Source organism: Podarcis filfolensis (assembly GCF_964270895.1).
Source record: "Podarcis filfolensis genome assembly, chromosome: 3".
NCBI lineage: Eukaryota > Metazoa > Chordata > Lepidosauria > Squamata > Lacertidae > Podarcis > Podarcis filfolensis.
Genome location: NC_139606.1, coordinates 92568282 through 92591366, shown reverse-complemented (window position 1 = coordinate 92591366; position 23085 = coordinate 92568282). Strand labels below are relative to the sequence as shown.

General features: G+C 45.7%; 1 long non-coding RNA gene across 1 annotated transcript in view; it reads left to right on the top strand.

The window, feature by feature from the left end:
- Positions 1 to 23085, top strand: part of LOC310758937 — a 140399-nt gene that overhangs the window by 17868 nt on the left and 99446 nt on the right. The gene's annotated exons all lie outside the window — the stretch shown is intronic.

The window sequence follows — 23085 nt, the reverse complement described above, 5'->3', positions numbered from 1 at the left end:
ACACCGCTATCTCACCTCACCCCATCCCCACCCTGGTAAACAGTGCTTCTGGCACTCTGCTTTCCCCAAATGCACTACAGATGGATGCACGCACCACTGTTTGTTGCAGTGAGGGATGCAAGAAGGCATTACTTCCCATTCTAAGCCACAGAAGTGCTGTTTCTGTTCCGCTGCAGTTTGGCTTCCAACAAAAAAACTACAACTCACTGTTTGCAGTCACGGAATTTTACACCGTTAATTACATTATCATTATGTTATTCCACACTGTTCCTTTCAGTGCAAAGGAAACACAATGCAAATGGCGAAGGAGTCGTCAGTTATGCCTGTGGACTGAAAATAACAACAGCAGCAAATATGGATTGGATTCATCGGGTTGATTTCCATTCTAGACAAGTGATGACTAAGCAGACATTGGCAATTTCTGCTCTCATTTCTGTTCTCCAGCACCCCTTATTGCAGTAAGCATGTACAGTGTGTGGAGGGAAGGCATGCATCCTATAATAATAAAAGTAATAAAAAAAATAATTTATACCCCGCCCTCCCCGGTTTAGAACCAGGCTCATGGCAGCTAACAGCAAATATAAAACATTGATTAAAATGTGACTTAAAAACAGCATAAAATACAACATAAAATGCAGCGTCAATATCAATAAAATTCAAAAATTCAGGCGTCATTGGGGGGGGCGGGGGGGAAAAACCCAGTCAGTAGATATCAAATGATCACCAGGGCTAACTGGCCAAGTTGGTCCTACTAGGGCCAGCAAGGAGACCAGGGAAGAATTTAAATGTGGGGTCCCAGAAAGAGTTTCTTCATAGAAGAGGAAAGGGGGAAAGGGAACAGAGGATCAGGCTAATTCAAATTGAAGGCCAGGTGGAATTGCTCTGTCTCACAGGCTCTGCAGAAGGAGATCAAGTCCTGCAGGGCCATAGTCACGTGGGACAGAGCATTCCACCAGGTCGGAGCCATCACTGAAAAGGCCCTGGCCCTGGTGGAGAATAGTCTGGCTTCCTTAGGGCCCCGGACCTTCAAGCTATTATTATTCATGGACCTTAAGGTCCTCTGTGGGACATATCAGGAGTGCTGCAATCTCACCCAGAAAAGAACACTTTTGGGGGCCCACAATCTCACGTGGCACCCAAAAACATGAGTTTTGGGGCCCTGCATGAGATTGCACCCCCAAAAGTGCTTTTTTCAGCGCAGGTCATGTGACTCACCCAAGAGTGCATCCCAGAAGACGCACATCCCAGTTTTTTATCTGAAAAAGTTGGATGGTATGAGCTAGCTGTACTCAGGGGAAATATTGAAGCATGCTGAAAATTTGGATCTGTGATTTGCATAACATATGAAGCAATGTTGAAGGTTTCATAGACCTCTGTTTCAAAAAGGACATGTGCAACTGCTGATGATTTTCCTCTTGCATCCAATATTCCAGCTAAAGAATTATTGCTTTCATCAACAAGGCTCAGGGATGATCAAAATGAACAGCGTGAAGAACAGTTTTTTGTTTTCTTTGATTACAGGAGACAAAGAGTGTTTGCCTCCTTTTGCCTAACAGCAATGTCAGCTTTTAATTAAATACGGTTTGGTGGTAGGGGAGGCAGCATCCATGAAACTGGAAGTAATGTGTGAAAGGTAGTCTGAGTGTGCCTCAAATTTACATACAACCATTTGCCTTAAACTATGTCCTTACTGTTAATTTGTTACTGTCCCTTTAAGTAAAAACCAAGTACAACTCTGGGAAAAGAGAGAAAAGGAACAGAATTCTGGCACCATACGGAGGAATTCTATCACAGAATTTAGAGAATTAAAGAGCCTTGTGCAAACTGAAGGATGCCGCTGGATACAACCCATATAATTTAAATGTCCACTCCTGTGAGTCAGAGAACTAATCCCTATAAAAACAGGGTTGAGCATGCAGGCTTTGACAGGTTGCTAAAGATAGCATGAAGACCACAGGTGTTGCTTCCTAGATTCTTTATCTTCCTTCAACACCTCCTAGGGGTTTATAGGCTGCTTTGCTCACCCAGGAAATAGGTGAAATAAGAGCTAGCTCCTAGATTTCCTCACAGTAAATCCATCAACAGCATTTGAAGGTTGGAGGATGGAAGTGTATTAGGGCACAGTAAACCTGACAGTGTTACTGAGCCCTCACTACTGGCCATTTTATGAACCACCAGGGGTTAGATAGTTGGCCAGAAATATAAGATGATTTTATCCAGGAGTCTTAAGAGTTGTTTTTTCACCCATTAACAATATGACTTGTAAAGGTGATTGATGATGATAGATAGATAGATAGATAGATTAGATAGATAGATAGATAGATAGATATAGATAGATGATAGATAGATAGATAGATAGATAGATAGATAGATGATAGATAGATGATAGATGATAGATAGATATAGATAGATAGATAAGATATAGAATTATAGAATTATAGAATTGTAGAGTTGGAAAGGACTCCTTTGGTCAAACCCCTTGCAATTCAGGAATCTCAGCTAAAGCATCCATGACTGACGGCCATCGAACCTCTGCTTAAATACCGCCAAGGAAGGGGAGCCCACAACCTCCCAAAGGAGACTGCCCCACTGTCAAATAGCTCTTACTGTCAGAAGGTTTTTCCTGATGTTTAGTCAGAATCTCCTTTCTGGCAACTTAAATCCATTGGTTCAAGTCCTACCCTACAGGGCAAGAGAAAACAAGCTTGTTCCCTCTTCCATGTGACAGACCTTATGATAGCCATCTTCAAATATCTCATCACCTCTCAATCTCCTCTTTCTCAGGCTAAACATACCCAGCTCCTTCAACCATTCCTCATAAGGAACAGTTACAGACCCTTGATCGTATCGGTCACCCACCTCTGCATGTGTTCCAGCTTGTCAACATCCTTCTTAAATTGTGGTGCCCAGAACTGGACACAATATTCCAGGTGTGGTCTGACCAAGGCAGAATAGAGTGGTACTATTACTTGATCTGGACATAAATGTACATAAAGTCAAGCTGAGCCAAACTATTGCTTAGTATGAACACATGAGTGTGCAGGTTCACAGAGAGGAGATCACAGGTGCTTTGCTTGTCCATAGTCATTTTGCATGGCATCTGAACCTTGGCTCATAGTTTAGCTCTCTCCAAACTAACCAAGAGATGTAACCACGGTTTTCCTATGGTTTAGGACTCATGGTTTCTCCAGGATAGTCAAGCCATGAGCCTGGGTTTAGATGACACCCTAAACTGTGGCTTAGCTCAGCACAGCATCCAAATGAGTGGGGAATAGCAAAGCTATTGCAATATTTCCCCCCGGAACTTGCACATTTCCTCATTTGCACAAAGCCGCAGTTTGACATGTCTTATATTTCCACAAGTTCTCAGTCTAAATATAATTTTGTAGATTGGGGTTGGCAAAGCACAGCCCATGGGTTGCACCCACCTTATGTCTCAGTCAAGCACCATCAATCAAGCTGCATAAACTACCTCTCAGTTGCATTATTATAATAGTGATCTATCTTTCAATCTTTCTTTCTCTCTTGTTGACGAGGCTGGAGTTTTTATGTGGTGCAACAGCTACCTCTGCAAAAGGAATTGCTAATGAGCAACCAAGTGGTAGAGTTTGTCCTTGTTCTAGTGACCTAAAAAAAAGGAAAAAAGAAAAAGGAGTGCAAACACTAGAAAGGAAAGGCGCTATGCTCTAATGAAAGTCAGGAGATTAAAGTACAAGACTTCATTTAAGCTCTTGATGTATTTCATTTGTCAAGTGTATTGGCACACTCCAGAATAATTTTTCATCCTCTGCTGTCAGATTTCCTATACTGGAGGAACAGTATAGGTCTTATCTCAGCCTGTTTAATTGAACAGAATACAACAAGGATAGCCCAATACATTTTGTCTATATAGACTAACAACAGATTGGGACAAAGGGTGCTTCATTTGTCTGACCTTGATGCAATACCAGTAGCATTAATACTTCAGTAATCTCTCTATTGAGCCAGAGCCAAGGAAAACTCAAGATTTTATCTCTGAAATTGTTATATCAAGCTCTGCAATGTCTGCCCTGTTATGTCAAGGATCCTGCTTGGTGCATTTATTTTCTAGTGTATAACAAATAAATATATTCCACTCACTAGATTTCTGAGAGAACACAAAATTAATATTCTGTTTCCACCTTCATTTCAAGGTGTCTCTTTCCTTCCCCCCTTTTTAAAGTTTGGTTACATTTGACTACATTGTAATGGATTAAAAATAGTTCACTCCTTAAATTCTAATAGTGCACATCTAGTCAGAAATAATCCCAACAGGGGTCACTTTCAGGAAAGGGAGTATAGTCATACCTCGGAAGTTGAACGGAATCCATTCCGGAAGTCCGTTCCACTTCCAAAACATTCGGAAACCAAGACATGGTTTCTGATTGGCTCCTGCAGCCAATTGGAAGCTAAGGAACCCACGTTGGACGTTCGGGTCCCAAAGAACATTCACAAACCAGAACACTCACTTCCAGGTTTGCGGCATTTGGAAGCCAAAATATTCGACTTGCAAGGCATTCGATTTCTGAGGCACAACTATATAGGATTGTAGCACAAATAGGGGTGCCAACTTGAATAAAATATTGGGGGGAGGTGAACCCCACCCCACATAATCAGGGTGCACACACACCATTTGAATGGCAATGCCCACCAACTTGGGGGCGGCCCCCTCAAATATTTTATTGGGGGGTCGAAGGGACCTTGACCCCTAGGAGTTGGTTACTATGAGCATAAAAGATTATGGGATGATGGGCAGGGAATGACCCTTGTTAAGTATAATTGTTTAATTCACAGTGAATTGGAGAATGCCTGTGTGTATTGCTGGAAAGGGTTTAACTGGAAGATTCCATTGGAGCTTAAGTAGTGGTCTCTGTGCTTTAGCTGGCTGATCATTGTGGCGATCACACAGGGTCCCCAGACATTTCACCGTCTATTGATCCCTGTGCCATCACTTTATTTCTCGCTGCCACCACCCAGGTCCTACCTGGTACAATACTGAGTCCAGTCAGGGTTAAATTGGAACATAAACTTCTGTTTATTTATTGCAGTTTAACAAGCGTGTGGTTTCATAAACGGTATTGGTCAATTACAATCATGGGGTGCCTATCCAGACCTATAACTTCTGCTACCTGCTCTCACTCACTAAACCACCTCTCAGTTATTTACTTGTCTTCCTAGCTCCTAACTCTTCCTGACTCAGCTTATTTCGCTACACTAACTCAACCTACCCACCGACTCTATCCCAATTCACTCCCACTCCAACCAACCACCCAACTCCCAACGAACTCCCCCCTTCTGCCCCTCCCAGAGCTGGTTTTATAGTACCTCTGACTCCACCCCCCGGGTTCTGATTGGGTAAACTGTTTAACTATTTCACCTCCAGCATTCTCATATGTTAACGTCACAATAATTCTCTGTCATGTTCCTGACTTAGATCACATGGAAGAGACAGGATTGCACTCTGTGCATATGTTAATCTGTGGGTCTCCATTTTGTGAGTTAGTATTTCTCTGAATGCCACAGAGGAAACAAAGGAGATGTAAATGATGAAGCTCACCAGGAGCACACAACCTCCGACTACAATGGAGGCTAGAATATGGGGAGGGGGAGAGAGTTTTGATCTCAATCCTGTTTAAAGTTATTTCAAGAGGCTGAACCTATGCTGGATATGCGCAAGATATTGTACAACTGTTTGGGTATATCATTTACTGTTTTTTGGTTCTGTTTTGAAGAAAGTTCTGCAAATAAAGCTTGAATCAAATCTATGGGAATGGACAATGTTTTATTCCGAAAGGAGTCAGTTTTTATGCATCCAGTCATTTCAAGCTGCACAGTATTCCTATCTGCAATAACCCTTGTCTGAAGCCCCAGAATTCTGCTGCTGGACAGCCCAATGGTTGATCTCTGTATAATACATCTTCGTATGTTCCTGTGTTCCAATCCCAGGCACTCATGTCCCCCTTGTCCCTGACATGTCTGGCTCATAATGGCAAGTGAAGTAGAGCTGTGCATTAGCTATCAAATACAGTTTGCCATACTGAACCACCATGGTCCCATCCCATGCCATCTCCTAGCCATGGCCCCAAATATCCATAAAAAACCAAAGCCCATCTGAAACTTTTGTGCAGTGACTTTCTTATGACTGTCTCATGTCTGTTATCATGGGAAATTTACTACATCCTCCTGAAGAGATAAATCTTCCAGGATGTGGTTGACCTCATGTGCATAACAGCACAGTCAAAAGAAAAGCTTGCAATTGCCAGTGACTCCAAAGTTCAAGCCAGGAACTTCATGAGCTAGGCCTGGAAACTGAACTGGTTAGCTATGGTTTGGGCACAGAAAGGAACAGGGGGCTGCAATATAAGCCCGTGCCATCAGCAGGCAATATTAAGCTTCTAGACTGGCCTAGCCTGGTAAAAATAGTAAGAGATGGGGCCAATTTGGTCTCAACATGTAGGGCTCCAGCTCCCAGTTCAGGCCACTGACTGTGGAGTGTCCCAGCCAAGCTTCTGGCATGGCTCTAAAAATGAGGAAAATAATGAGTCCCTTTACTACATCAGAAATAAATGTGAGTGGCTGGCCTGAGTCAGCTATTTATTGTTGCATGTGAAGGCATATATTTGCTTAGTGATTAAATATGACGCTTGTTTCATTGGCCTGTAAAAAGCAGCAACACTTATCACGTAAAACACTTAACCTCTGTTTTCGTAGTGGAGCAATTATGTCTGTAGCTGAGGGACAGAGAACCAATTTAACCATGATCACGGCAGCAGTCACAGAGCAGAATAGGGAACAGAAGTCAGCAGTAGCAGATAGCATAGAGGGACAGCAACACTCACCTGACCTCCTGACAGGGGTGTTGCTGCTGCTCAGGAGAGAGCGGAGGCTGGTGGGGTACACAGTCTTGCCCTTCCCCCATCTCCTTTCCCAGTAAGTAGTAACGACTCATCTGTCAGGAGGACAGGGGGGTGCTGCAGCTCCGTCACACCTCCTGCTAATAGAAGCCAAATCTCTTCTCTCTTAAGGTCCGTCCCATACCCTCCAACATGCTGAGTCCCCAAACCGGGATGCATGTCTTCCTATCCGTGTTCCTACACGAGTCATGTGACCCGCACAAGATCACGGAACCCAAAAGACACACTTTTACAGGGCAGCGATATCACGGCGTCCCAAAACATACATTTTTGGGCCGTGTGAGATCATGGCCTCAAAAAAAAGTGCTTTATGTGGGGCAAGATCTCGGGGCAAAATTGCATGATGTCATACTGCCCAAAATGGCTGCCATGCTCAGAAAAAGTGGGATGTATGACTTACAGGGTATGTGTCCGCATCACAGTCCTGCTACGGTTGCCAAGTGATGTTCTTCCATCAGAATGAAACATGGTCCGTGTGTCGTCGGGCATCTCCAGACTGTGGCAGTTTCAAACCCATCTCCCACACTTTATTTATTATGAATTATTACAGCAACATATTAATGAAGTATTGAAATCAGCTTAAACTGTTTACATTAGGAAACCAGTGTAGAAAGTAAACCAATGCCAAACGGAAACCAAAATGGGGACTCTCAAATATAAACAGCTATTGCAACGCTACCCTAAAACCACCTCTGAGATCAGGCACTGGCTGTGGTTCCCAGCTAGGCTGCCCCTGGCTACCCTCCTTGCTGAGCCTCCAGCTGACAGTTTGAGTGGTGGGTGCGAAGCAATGACAGCTTCTGAATGGCCGCCAAACATGCCTCCCATCCACAGCAGCTTCCCACCATTTTCATTTCCCCGAAATGTCATACCTCAGCTCTCTTGGCCTGGGCCTGGGTGACTTATTTTGGAGGGCAGCCATTGCAGATGGGAACCAAGACTAACTTCCTTTCAAAAGCCACCACCAACTGCCCACCATGATAACGTTGTCTAGGGTCTCAGTGCAAAAGGTGGTAAGAAAATGTGTGACTATATGACAGGGTGTTGGGCAGTGGGGGCCCATCAGCACCCTCATTCTAAGGGCTCCCTGAAGTCTGGCTGTGGTCCAGCATGGCAGACAGATATTTAATCAAATTAAAACATCAGTCAGACATCAGTCTTTCTTCTCCTCATCAAGCGTCAGGTAGGCTGTTCACCCTTTTCTTTTTTAAAGGTGTCACATATACATATATCAATTTGTACATTTATCATTTGTCTTGTTTTTAAAAAGCTGGTAACATTTTTTAAAAGCTGCATAGCTGCTCTTGGAATTAGCTTGTGCAACTGGGCTGGTGATAATATGGGCACTAGCCAATCAGCACTGTTCACAGATGGCCCTTCCTACAAACTTGTAAATATTATTATTATTTAGAATTTGACCCTGAAAAAAAGGGGTGAAACCATTTGTACTCAATGCAGCAAAAGTGCTTCCAAACCAGCCCCACAGCTGAACAAAAGTTAAATTGATCACCCTGTTTTTGCCAGGCCGCTTTGCAGATCTCTATGACAATTTGCCCAAAGCCTTAATGGGTCACATCAGGCCATTGACTGGGAATAGTCCTTCCTCTAAAACCCACGGTGTGGTAGTTTTGTAGATTTTAAACTTGTGATGCTGTCAAATAAGTGCTCAAGGTTCCTTGTTGCTCCTCTGCCTCCCCAAAGAACTCAATTCTCAGAGTAATGCACCAGGGTAATAATTTAATTCTACAGCGAACAAAAGCAGTCATACAGAAAATTAAAATGTTTCCCTCCCTCTCCCCTCGAAACCAGCAACAACAGAACAAGGTTGCATCAATACTAGCTCAAGAGCAGAAAAGCACTTCAGTGCTTTAGCCTCGGCTGTTCTTTTCATTCAGCCTATTGGTGACGTCAGTCTGGCACTCATAAAATCCTAATTAGCATATCACCTTGTGCGTTGGAATGTACAAGTAGAGCAATTCCTGATTCTCTCCGGCATGCTAGCTAAAAGAGATTAAGAATCATAAAAATCCTCTGCGCTTCACGCAGTGACAACAGCCCAATGAGGCTAACATATGAAAAAAATCCTGACATGATCCTCCAAGGGGATCAAGATAAAATGTAAGCGTTCCAGTTTCTGAACTACATTTAGCTGAGCCTGGTTCTGGGATTTCTTACAATACTTCTAGATGCCTGCATCCAAGTAGCACGTCTGCCCACATCAAGAGCCAGGGTGGTGTAGTGATTAAAGCGTCCGACTAGGACCTGGGTTCAAATCTGCACCTGGTCATAAAGCTCACTGGGTGACCTTGGGCCAGTCACTGCCTTCTCTCAGCCTAACCTACCTCACAGGGTTGTTGTGGAGATTAAATGATATGAGGGGAACCACATATGCCACCTTGAGCTCCTTGGCAGAAAGATACCTACAGCCCCCAGCTGTCATTATAGGCCATGTGTGGGTGGGGCAGCTGTGGAATCTGTCAAGATCAGTAAAATTAATTCTCAAATTTCATATGTTGAAACTAGCTCTTGGCAAAGCAGATTGTATAGTTGGCTGCATTCTATCTGTGTATGAGGGATGTGTACTGAGTGCTAATATGCCTTCTAGCTTTCCAGACTGCACTGGGGGAAAGCGCCAGGCCTAGCAATCTAAGAGTGAAAATTTTCAATCTGGACTCTTAACACAAACAGCTCTGTCACTAAGCGCCCAGACATTGCAAGAAAATGTTGGCCTTCATCTAGCAAAAGGCCATTATTAATAGTTCTTCCACACTGCCAATCTTTTTTTATGGTGATTCATCAAAATAAGATGTGTCCTTCAGCTTCTTCCCAGGCTCCAGAATGATAAGATGTTTTATTGTCCTGAGAGTTTAAAAAACAGTCAAAAGTGCCAGCAGCCATAACATTCAGATAACTCACTCCAGGAAGGAAGGAAGTTATGTTCAACACGATCCTCCCATTTTCAGGTTATTTTTCAGTGTCTCTCCTCTGAGAACCAACTTAACCTGACAACCAAAACAGGAAAAATAACACACACAAACCAACGTACCTTTCCCCATCTTCTATCTAGAATTGATTCAATAAATTTATCATTTCCCAAGTTCCCCTGAACAAATTATTAATGAAAATAGAATGAAGATGTAAAAAAAAATCAAATCAGTAGCATCTTGCTTTGTGTGAAAAGTTTTTACACCTTCACTGAGCGTCAAAGTTGCTGACAACTTTTCTGGCTCCACCAAAGAGGACAATATTTAGCCTCTCACCACCGATATCATCCGCACAAGTTATTTCAGTTAGTTTAATTGAATGGCTTTTATTTTGTCAATTTCCTGACATTTATGCATATTTATGAAGGCTGGGTGGTGCACTTTGCGAAGGGCTGAGGCCTCTGGGAATTTGCCTCCATCAGAAAATCAGATCTATGGGCTGTGAAGACATGCCAGTTGAAGGCATAATAATAATAATAATTTATTATTTATACCTTGCCCGTCTGGCTGGGTTTCCCCAGCCACTCTGGGCGGCTTTCAACAGAAACACGATGGCTAAAAAGGTACAGTATCCTAGGGGACACAAGTGAGGGCTCAAATTAAAGCATGAATTATAGATAGCAGTATGAAAATATATGACAGGTAGCAGGTCAAATTTAACAGTATCCGACAGACGACTTGCAAAAGAATTTAGTACATTTTATATTTCTCTTAAGAGCAGAGGCTGCTGACCCTGCTTGCTGCATTTACCAACCCCACTTACCCCTTTGCCTTTCCTCCACTCCTGACCAGTCCCCTCCCTTTACACTTCAACCCCCACTTATCCCACCACAGCTTGACCCAAACCCCACCCCCCTTTAAAAAGGGGGGTGCTTCACAAAGCAGCTTGCTAAACCACCGTGTGAAGGGCCTCGGTTAAACCTCGCTACAGGTACATTTAACCAGAGGCGGAGCTAGATGCTCCGGTACCCGGAGGGGCGGGGCCATGGGGGCAGGGTGAGCGTCCCAGGGGGCGAGGCAAGATACTCAGGGGGCAGAGTGAGCCATCCATGGGGCTGGAACGAGCCCCCCATGGGGGGCTGCTTCCTGGGCAGGTGTGCTGGTCCCGGGGGGAAGGTCACCGTTGGCGTAGTCAAAGTCCGGTCCTGGGTCACTAGCCTGGAAACAGTTCACAAGGAGCGGGGCGAGGTCCGAAGCAGGAAGCCGGGCAGGGACAGGAACACTGGAGGGTCAGGTCTGGGTCCGGGCAGGAACAGGTACTCAACAACGACGTTGCTCCCGCAACCTGGGACCGGGCTGACTGGCCTTTATCTTCTCTGAGGCCAGGGGCGGTCCCGGCCCCCAGGAGACCCGCCTCTCCTGGCCTTAAGGCGAGCACTCCTCCTGGGAGAAACCAGTTCCCTTCGCCTCTCTGCCCTGAGCCTCTGCAGTTCAGGAGAGGCTGAAGGGTTACTGGGCCCAGGGGGAGACTCACCTGTAGGCACTGAGTCCTCAATCACCTCTGGAGCCAGAGTGGATTCACCTGGTGCCTGCTCCTGAGGATCCGGCACAGGTGCAGGCGCTTCAGAATCAAGGCCCTGCCCCAGTTCAGCTGGCCCTGGAGGCGGGGACTCCTGTGCAGGCTGGGATTCCTCCAGTTCAGCTTCTGAATCGGATTCCCAGGCCATCACAGCAGGGGGGAGAAGGGAGCTGTGCAGCTTTGCTAGCAGCCTTCCTCCCTTCCATCTTCCTTTTGACAGCTCGGGGGAGGCTTCCCCCCCCCAAGCATTCCAGGAGCGGGAGGCAATGGCGTGCCACCCACCCGCAACTCCCAATCCTCCCCTGAGCTGTCAAAATGAAGGGGGAAGGGGGGCAGGCTGCCGGCAAGGCAGCGCAGCTCCACCCCTTCCCCTAACGGCTCAGGGTAGGCTTGGGAGTCGCGGGCGGGCGGCACGCCGAATGTCACCCCCCTCAGTGATGACATCCGGGGTGCACCGCCCCCACCGCCCTCCTTCCTCCGCCCCTGCATTTAACAGAGGGGGGAGGCTTCCCCCACTCCATTAAACAGCTTGCCTGGACCTGCCTGCTGTTACCTGTTCTGATATTAAATTTCAGTGCCAAATTCAGACATCACATGCTGACATCAAACCCTGATATCAAAATCCTAACTGTGCAATTCTGACACATTTTCCTTTTGTCTCTCGTTTAAAACATCATCTTCTTGTCTCCTGTTGCCTCGGGAGCCATCCAATCAAACCGGCAAACCTAAAGGATGCTTAAACTTGATAAACTCAGATTTAAGCAAACGCAAAAAGTAAAGAGCATGACTTCATGACCAAAACAATAAAGATCTACCACTCTGGAAGAATGGCAGATGAAGTTGATTGACTGTATGGGACTGGCAGAAATGACTGGCAGAATCCGCGACCAGGGAGAAGAGTCGGCAGAAGAAGATTGTAAGAAATTTAAGGACTATTTACAGAAACATTGCAAAATTAATGAACTTTGAAAGATGCTGGATTGAATTTATGTGGTCTCTAGCTGTTATGGTAAAAAGAATTGGTATAAATATTGTTTAAGTTACAAAATTTAAGAAGTTGATTGGAAAATAAGGTGTTAGCTAAATGGAATGTTAAGAGATTAGGATTTGCTGGATAAATAATTTGAACTAGAAAACAAGAAGGGGAGGTATGAGGAAGTCAAGGAAATATGTTATGGAAAATTGGTATTGAAATTGATTTGTTTTTAATATTTTTTTCTTTTTCTTTTTTGTTTGTATAAAATTGAAAACTCTAATAAATATTTATAAATAAAAAAAACCAATAAAGATCTTGTTGACTTTCACACTTACGCCTAACCGATGAGTTACAGTCCTGTTCTTTATTTAGCTGCTTAAAAGAAAAGCTCTTTTATTGAGACATTGTAATACAGTGGTACCTCAGGTTACATACGCTTCAGGTTACATATGCTTCAGATTATAGACTTCGCTAACCCAGAAATAGTACCTCAGGTTAAGAACTTTGCTTCAGGATGAGAACAGAAATCGCGCGGCGGCAGTGGGAGCCCCATTAGCTAAAGTGGTACCTCAGGTTAAGAACAGTGTCAGGTTAAGAACGGACCTCCAGAACACTGTAGTGTGTGTTAATGTGCTTGTGTTGTGTTGAACAGAAAGAGAATTAAATGAAAACAAAGGAGTAATCAAGGTTGCTACGTAACAAATAGCTGCTGACTGCGATGAAATTCTCAACAAATAAATGAAATAGTTTTGAGGATCCCTAACAGATGCATCAAACCTACGGACAGGAGAAAACATTGAATATGCTGCGTGTTACTATTACAGCAACATTAATCATCTACTACACCAGCTCATTGATTGTGACCTTCAACAGAGGCCAGGACATCAAAGATATTCATTTTGTTAGATTAGCAATGTTACATCTCATAGAAGCATGCTGAGATTGTCGTTACTCTCTTGGTTCTGTGTTCCCTCACCTGGGTAAGAACAAGTGGTGTAGAAGTAAATTCTTACCACACACCTAAAAAGGACTATGTTTCCTTCTGAGTATACATTTGAATTAGCTGCATAATAAAACTCAATTAAATAGACATATTTGCACATCAAAATCAGTCCCTGCACCTTTCCTTGTTACTTATGTACTCGTAGTAATAACCTGCCCTTCAGCAAATGATCCCAGGATGTGTTACAAAAATATCACAGTTAAAACAAATGCAAATTCTGATACAATTGTAATATTAAACCACAAAATTAAACCAATAACGAAGTTTACGAAACAAAAGAGCAATGCATCAAGAGGGAACCCACTCAGCCAAAGGCCTGGGCAAAGAGGTACGGTACATTTTGACCTACGATTGAAAAGCATACAATGATAACACAAGACACGCCCTGGAAGGGAGAGCCTTCTACAACCTTGGGGCTACCAGAAAGAAATCCCTTAGATTGTGGCCCAAAAGACATATGAATCAGCTGTTCTGTATCTGAAAAAAGTAATGTCAAGCTCATCTGGCGTCTTAGTTTCCTATATTTAGGTGCCAGGCAAAAATATTCCTCTTATCCCAAGCCTTTGGCCAATTAAAAAATCTATGGCCTTTATGTGTTGGTGGGGAGTATTGTTTTTGTTTGTTGTGGTGGTATTTGTGTGGTTTTATGTTGTAAACTGCCCTGTAATCTATGGGAGAAGGGCAGTATAGAAATTTAATTAATAATAATAATAACAATGACCCAGATTCTCATGAATTGTTCTCTGTAAGGTCAAGGAGATAATAAATAATAATGCTCTGGAATAGAGTTGGAAGTCAAAGACGTCCGGGGGTCCGGCACACTTCCCTCGCGCAGCTCTGGTCTTCCCCCTGGGACCTTTGACTCAGCAGAGCATAAAACACAGCGGAAGAGAAGCAGGAACGTTCTTCGTGCGAAGGCAATAATTCAGGCTGAATGCAGCAGACTCTTTATCTTAAAGTCTTTATTCCTTAGCTAAACACAATAGTAATAAATCTCCTGCCTGGCGACAGAGCGGACATCTTGCTCCTTTCTCCACGGAGCTAACACGCACACAGTGTGTGTCTTTCTCTCTCTCTCTCAGAGATACTGACCACTCCCACTTCCGTGTTCTAAACATATCTCTCGGAATGTGAAGCGTCACTCAGAACTTCTTAACCCTGTAAGTTCTGACTCTCTCAACACCCCCTCTCGCATCACATTCTGAGAGGACTTGTGAGCACACTTTTACAGACCTCTGTGTGTCCCACACCTTCCCACTTGGCTGTTGAGTCTCCTCACAAATCTCTGGTTCGCACTGTGCGAGACCAACCCACGCATTTGTGACTTGAAACCTCTCAGGTGGGATTCCCTTTGTTGCCCGTGAAGACCGCCTGGGCACAAACTGGGGTTCTTCTCCTGACCCACTGGGGCCAGCAAGAGCGTCTTCTTCATCAGAGTCCCCCTCTGACTTGACCCGTCTGTGAGCTTTCTCCATCACTCTAACAGGAGATGAGGGCTCACTCTTGGACACTCCTTTCACAACCTGTGGAGACACCTCCCCCTGGTCCTGATCCTGATCATCGACCAGATCACCATTATCTGGCTCTCCCTCCTGCTCAGATTCGGATTCAGACAGACAATCTGAGACAGTGTCATGGCTGACTTTGCGCCTTGAACTATTTCCCTGCTGCTCTTTGAACTCAGCATGCTTGCTGACCAGAAGCTTGGTCTGATCACCTTCTGGGTACGCAAATCTCCACCCCTTTGTCGCGGGTTCATACCCACAGAAGATCATTTCCTGGTACCTTTGACCACTCTCTTGCTGCAACCACTTTGGTACAGGCACCATGGCCCTGCAACCAAACGAACGGAAGAAATGCACCTGTGGCTTCTGTCCGTTGAGCAAGAAATATGGGGTGTCACCTACCACTGCATTGTAGCACCTGTTCATCGTGAAATTGGCCGTTTTCACTGCCTCCCCCCAGAAACTGTGAGGCAAACCAGAGTCATCCAGTAGAATCTCGGATGCTCGAACCAGAGCTTTACTCCTCAGCTCTGCCACGCCATTCTTCTGAGGCGAAGTCACCTTGTGACGTATCCCCCTCTGGCGAAAGAAACTCTTTAGAGCAGATCCAGTGACCTCTGAACCACGGTCAAACTGGAAACCTTGCACCTTGGTGGAGAACCTCTGTTCCACCTCTGCAACCCAATCTTTGATCAGTTGCGCTGCTTTCTCCTGCGTTGTCAGAGAAAAAGCCCAGGAGTTCCTAGTAAAATCATCGCTCAAAATCAGCAGATGCCTGGCTTTGCCCAGACTTGGCTGAGGCATAGGCCCAAACAGGTCTGCATGCACAAGCTCAAAAGGCTTTGTGGTTACTCTCTCCACCCTGGGATCATTAAATCCCTTGTTCCTGGCTTTTCTGCAAGCCTTGCAATTCAAAGGTTTACCACATTCTTTTACCTTGCAACCTTTGGTGCACTCTGATAACATCTGGACGTCCTCACAGGACCCATGTGACATCCTCTTGTGCCACACGCAAGCACATGAAACATGAGTGTTCCCCCCTCCCTTCTCCTCCAGTGGAGTTTCCAGAACAAAGAGATTGTTCTGATTTTTCTCAACACGTACCAGTTGCTTTCCACCTCTGGAAATTGTGCAAACATTTTTTTTAAAACTCACTGAATATCCCTCCTGTAAAAGGCAAGGTACAGATAACAGGCAATGTTTTATCTTAGGGAGAACATAGACCTTCAGTTCAGCCTGCAAGAAAGAGACAAACATGTTAGAAACATGGGTTATACGTCCCTGTGAACCTGTAGCAAATCTAACTGTTTTCTCAGTTGAAACAGCCTTGCAGTTCCACATTTGTCCATCAGGTGGCGCTGTGACCAGATGGGCATTCGCAGCCGAGTCAACAACCCAACGTAGGACTCTCCCCCCTCCGGAGTTGTCCTTCTTTGTTGCCTTAGCAACTGACTTCCTGCTGCCCCCGACCTTGGAGCTCTCGTTGCAGGTGTTCTCCAAAACAGCCATCGAAGCAGTCAGCTGATAAGCCTTCCCACGCCTGCTCCCTCTGTTGCCATGGAAACCCGGCTGGTTCCCATGGGAAACGACCTTGGAACTTTCCTGCCCTGGCTCCCTTGCTCTCTGTGGGCAGTTGCGACGCAGGTGTTCAGCCGAGGCACAAACAAAACATCTCCTAGTGGAAAACTTTGCAAACGTGCCTTTGGACGTCAGTGCCCCCCCACTCTTGCCAGCAGCACTACTTCTTGAGGCTTTTCTGCTGTTGGGAAAATGGCTTTTGGCTTCCGGCTCTGTGGTTTCTCTGCAAACCTTCTCCAGCTCCTGCCAAACAGCCTTGGCACTCTCCAGACCCTTGGACTGGCCTTTCTGGCCTGCACCCCCAAACTTAGGTGCACAGCCTCCAGAGGAACAGCTTGCCTCTGCTTTCCTCTTCCCAGCTTTCAGCAGCTTTCCAGCACACGGCTGCCTGTCACGTTGGCGTGTCAAAGCATTGCAGCAGCTTCCTGACACGGCTCTAGCCCACTTTGGGCTTCCAGGGCGTCCCACAGCCCCTCCTGGAATCTCTGGGCGTTCCCCAGCTTCTGCAGCGTCTGTGCAGCACTTGGCCCCCCTCTGGGCGTCCCTCAGGCTGGCGTCTAGCCCCCTCTGGTGTGGCTCCCACTCTCTTCAGTGCCTGCCACTCTACCCAGGGCTCCTTCCCGTCTGCCTCTTCAAAAAGGACTGCACGTGACTCATGGCTCTCTGCCATCTTCTCCCCCGGGACCCAGCTTACTTACGACCAGTAGCAGCTCCTCCCGGCACCCGGTACAGCACAGCTCCTCCCAGCAAACTCCTGGCTGGCTCCAGCTACTCCTTAGCTGGCCTTTGGCTGCTGGCCTCTCACACGCACGAACGTTTCTTATCTTTATTGCTGATCTCCCATAACCTATTGGAAGTCAAAGACGTCCGGGGTTCCGGCACACTTCCCTCGCGCAGCTCTGGTCTTCCCCCTGGGACCTTTGACTCAGCAGAGCATAAAACACAGCGGAAGAGAAGCAGGAACGTTCTTCGTGCGAAGGCAATAATTCAGGCTGAATGCAGCAGACTCTTTATCTTAAAGTCTTTACTCCTTAGCTAAACACAATAGTAATAAATCTCCTGCCTGGTGACAGAGCGGACATCTTGCTCCTTTCTCCACGGAGCTAACACGCACACAGTGTGTGTCTTTCTCTCTCTCTCTCAGAGATACTGACCACTCCCACTTCCGTGTTCTAAACACACCTCTCGGAATGTGAAGCGTCACTCAGAACTTCTTAACCCTGTAAGTTCTGACTCTCTCAACAGGGACCACCAAGGTCATCTAGTCCAACCCCCTGCAATGCAAGAATCTTCTGCCCAACGTGGGGCTTGAACCCGCAACCCTGAGATTAAGAATCTCACACTCTACCGACTGAGCTAACCAGGCCCTCTTTGATAGTGGTTCCAATGGCATCTAATGACATCATAGCTGATATTTGTGTTTGTGGTTGCATTTAGTTCCCATTCCTTTTAACTTCCGTGCTTTCCTTGGTAATACAGAGGAATGATTCCAAGCAGACAATCGGTCCAGACATTGGTTTCCCACTGGAAGAAGAAACCACCAGGAATGTGGTGCGTGTGGGATGCCCTTGCAGTCACCCCTGCAAACCAGCAGTGAGAACCAAAGGCATAGCACTGGGCCCCGTCAGTTTGGTGGACTGGCAGGAAGGAACACAGGCAAAGGCAGCTGTAGGATCTGAACTGAGCTGAGGAGACTGGGAGAACTTGAAACAATACCTTGCCGTTTGCAATTAGAGCCGTCTGGACATACCTTTAGGCCTGCACTACTTACATTTATTCTAGGTCTGTGGAGATCACTTGGCCAAATTCTCTCTTTTAAGGTTGGCTAGTCAGTAATCATGGGTAACACTTCCTCCACTCAAACTAGAATTGGGCTTTCCGTAATTCCCATACACCTTTAATTTAAAAAAAAATCAGAAAATACATCCAAAAGAAATTCTGAGCCTAATACTGAGCCAGTGTGGTGTAGTGGTTAAGAGCGGTGGACTTGTAATCTGGTGAACTGGGTTCGCTTCCCCGCTCCTCCACATGCAGCTGCTGGGTGACCTTGGGCTAGTCACACTTCTCTGAAGTCTCTCAGCCTCACTCACCTCACAGAGTGTTTGTTGTGGGGGAGGAAGGGAAAGGAGAATGTTAGCCAAATTCTTCTTTTTCTTCTTCTTCTTGGAAACCCACCATGCTCTTCACATCTTCCCTGGGAAGGATGGGAGCAAACACCCCTTCCCTTTCAAAGCCTCAGTTTTCGAGCCAGACTCTGTCACTGGCTTCTCTTTGCCCAAACATTACATGCTGCAATGTTGCAGTGGTGACTGACCAGGATTCCCCTCTGCAAGACACCCATCCCTTCCTGGCCCTTAGAAAACCAAAAGCAGCCTCCTGTGCACCAGAGTCACTGTAGTTTCCAAGGGTTTCTCAGTATTCGGTAGGGAAATCAGACCCCCCAGGAAATGACATGTTCCATAACTCTTTGCTGATCTGTGCATTCCCAGAACCCAGGAGAGCCCAGTCTATTAGGGCAATGGGTCACTGTCCCATCAATCTCAGTCTGCCCTCAGCCAACCTCCACCTGACTAACCCCAGAGGTCGTCCCTGGCTGTCAGCTTCCTCCTCCCTGGTCTCAGAGGAACCCTTGAAGAACTCAGCAGGGAGGAGGATGGGAACAAGACTTGAATGGGATTTGCTTATCATTGGCCCTGGCTCCACCTACTGTTGACCTCCTGCATTACACCATACCAATTCCAATAGACACCTGCCACCATTGCCAGAACCTCTGTTTATTTTCCAGGCTGGAGCACTTCTCGGAACATGTTGCTTCATCCATAAACGCAGCAGAGAATTACAAACTGTTTTTCCCCCAAGCAAGGCAAATGCCAATTTTGGCAACATTGCAGTGACCAACGGTTGCGCTCCATTCAGTGCCAATGAATGCCAATCCTTCTGTAACGTGAGATGAATTTTTGATGTGGACAAATGTGAAATCTAAATTTCTAACACTTTACATCCTGGCAACTGGAATTTGTCACCCCTGCCTTGGCCTTATCAGATATCTGAATCTCAAGTACTGATTTGTCAAGTTCATGTAATGTTTCCACTGTAAATCACTTGGTGGGACAGAATCTGACTTTCATTGTAAACAATAGCAAACCGTCACCCTTCCTCTGTGTTACAGTGCTTGTATTATATTCTGAGGATTATATTGCTTGATCCTGATCTTGTTACCTGAAGCTACATAAGATCAGTTTTCATATTTTTTTTAATTAAGTCTTTTGTTTTGCTTTGGGTTTTTTAACAGTAATATTTGGGCAGGGGGGTTAAAAATATATATATATTAGCAGGAAATCTCAGGATTCTACAGACACCATCAGTCAATGGAATAAGGCTCATCTCACACCCCAGCATCACTAAAAGCCTGCAACAATTTGATGAATTTGGTGCATTTCTCTCACAGTTCCTGAGCAGCCAGCAGGCTGATGAATTCAAATGGATCCATATTGGTAGGAACAGAAGAGGTTTCCTTATGCCAAGTCAGACCATTGATCCATCTAGCTCAATATTGTCTACTCTGAGTGGCAGCTGCTCCTTGAAGTGTCAGAAAGGTGTCTTGCCTGGAGATGCCAGGGACTGAGTCTGGAACCTTTTGCATGCAAGGCCTGTATTCTAACACTGAGCTACAGCCCTTCCAAGAACTCCCATTCAGAGCCAGCAATTCTAACCCAACAGCATCATTTGAGAAGACGACAAAGGTAGTAACAGCAACCTTTCCCTTAATTTCCCATCTCTAAACTGGGAATGATGTAGCATTGAAATACCTTTTGTACGACAGGCATGCTAATGATCTGTGCTCTTTTTTCCAGGGGGTATTCAAGGGTACGCAGTACCAGCAGCCCTGGGGGGGAGGTTTAAAAATGTGGCACTTACTGTTAACAACTTCATGGTGAGTACCGGCACCTATTTTTCTAGGGGGAAAGCACTGGTAATGATTGCAGAAGTGCTCAGACAGCTGCAGTAATAATAATCTGAGAAAAGGAAAGGACATGTGCTCCCTCTTCTGGCCAGCCATGAAAATGCCTGCAGCAGGTGGCAAAACTACCACATATTGCCATTTCTTTTGAGTATCACAGACCAGAAAAGTTGGAAGGGACCCTGAGGGTCATCTAGTCCAACCCCCGGCAATGCAGGGATGCTGTCCACAGCTGTCCCCGGGTGGACTCAAACCACCAACCTTCTGGTTAGCAGTCAGACACACTAACCCATTGTGCCACCTGAGCTTGAGGACTCTTTTCTATTACGAAAGCCTTAACTCATATTTCTCAATATATTTTTATCAGTTGATCCGATAACTTGCTCTTTCCCACAGGGAAACCCACAGCGGCACCCAAGGGGATTGACCCCTTGCCCATCAACTGGTGTGATTGACAGGTGGGCATGGTTTGGGGGAAATGGCCTTGCAAACCAAATTGGACCCCCAGGACAGAGGTTCCCCACTCTTGCTCTAGAAGAAGATGAAAACCTGGTTCACCTTATCAGTTGTTTTCGATGCCCAATCTCTTGTGCCCTTTGGCGAACTCCCTCTCCCCCAACCCCACACACACTTTGAGTGGTTGTATGGAAGTGTAGATGTCAAGTGGGATTTTGGCGACAGCTCAGAAAAGAAAGAAAAGTAAGCTGCGACCATGCTGTTCGTCCTCATGGAAATCTATTTTATGGGTTTCTCAGTCTGCATCACTGGTTTTTCTCCACATGAAAGAGCCAAAAACAACATAAGTGAAAATGTCACTTGTAGTAGAGAGGAAATCAACAGGAGGAAAGGTCAGTGCACACAAAGCAGTTTGTCTCTATAGGCTGTTTTCATTTGCTCTTGAACTAGAGCTGAGACAAAAAATAAATAAATCAGAAAAAATATTTCCAAGAAATTAACCAAGAATATTGGAGAATATTTAGCAATGCACACGCACAGTGCCAATTTTGCCACCTGTCAATAGGGCAGTGAATTTGGGGCACGACAGTGAATGCACAGCAATATATTTGAATATTGCTGAAAGAAGCATCAAGGCTTGGCTCCTACACATTGCAGTCCTCCTCCAAGCCCATGGTTTCATTCGGTATTAAACTGAGCCAAAATTTCCCAGTAGAAAAGTTCCTTGGAATTGTTCTTTTTTGGGGGCTGTTTAAGAATTCACACCCCAGGAGGAATTGGCACAGTGCAATGTCACTGACGTGACATTGTTGTTACATATCGGGACAAGACAGGGGCAGAGCAGGGTGGCAGCAAAGTTGGGGTGGCTGAGGCACACCAGTGAGAGTGTCAGATTGGTTCGCCCAAAGCACTTGTCCCACACCATCCTAGCAGTGACAACGCACGCAGAAAGCCAATTCTGTGGCAGTGCCCCATCCCACTGGCCACCACTGCCACCCATACACAGGTACGGAGAATATCTGATGAAATGCCAGCTGCCCAATTTCACTATTCTCCAATGGGATGGTGATTTATGGGAGACCATTTTTGCTCAGCTCTCTGCACAGAGAAAGGGATGCGGGTGGCGCTGTGGGTTAAACCACAGAGCCTAGGACTTGCCGATCAGAAGGTCGGCGGTTCAAATCCCCGTGACGGGGTGAGCTCCCGTTGCTCAGTCCCTGCTCCTGCCAACCTAGCAGTTTGAAAGCATGTCAAAGTGCAAGTAGATAAATAGGTACCACTCCGGCGGGAAAGTAAACGGTGTTTCCGTGTGCTGCTTTGGTTTGCCAGAAGTGGCTTAGTCATGCTGGCCACATGACCCGGAAGCTGTACGCCGGCTCCCTCAGCCAATGAAGTGAGATGAGCGCCGCAACCCTAGGGTCAGTCACGACTGGACCTAATGGTCAGGGGTCCCTTTACCTTTACCTTTACCTCTGCACAGAATTGAGCCGTTTTTCACAGCACCAAAGGCTGACATTCAGGTGTGTCTGAAGTAATATACAAAAGAGCTTTAAGAGGCGGTTGGTTCGGCTGTGAGAGAGGGTACCACAGCAGAAACAGCTCAGAGTTGCAACAGAGATAAGAACGGAGACCTGGGAACTAACATCAAGCAACCAAGTTCAGACCCTCCAAGTGTCCCTGTTTTCCAGGGGTGTCCCTAATTTAGAGAAGCTGTCCCAGTTTCTGATTTGATTCCAAATGTCCTGCTTTTCCATAGGACATCCCTGTTTTCATCAGAGAAATGTTGGAGGGTATGGAATTATCCGACCCCCAAGCAGTCCAAAGGCAATCCAGTATAGGGAAGGGGTTTTTTTAAATTTTAATGTTGTATTATGTTTTTATATATGTTGGAAGCTGCCCACAGTGGCTGGGGCAACCCAGTCAGTAAGATGTGTGGGGTATAAATAGTAAATTATCATGATGAAATGGGATGTGCCTATTTTCATTGGAGGATTGTTGGAGGGTACACAAGTTCTTCTTTGAGAAACATGGGTCCAGAACTCTAGCTGGGGGGGAAAGGAGTTGTGAGGGAGAGCTGCAGAAAGAAAGGAACTCTTATTTTTGCAGCATTTCTCCCACTGCAAATTGCTCCCTCCTGACATCACTTTGCAGATTTGCAGGCCAATTAGGCT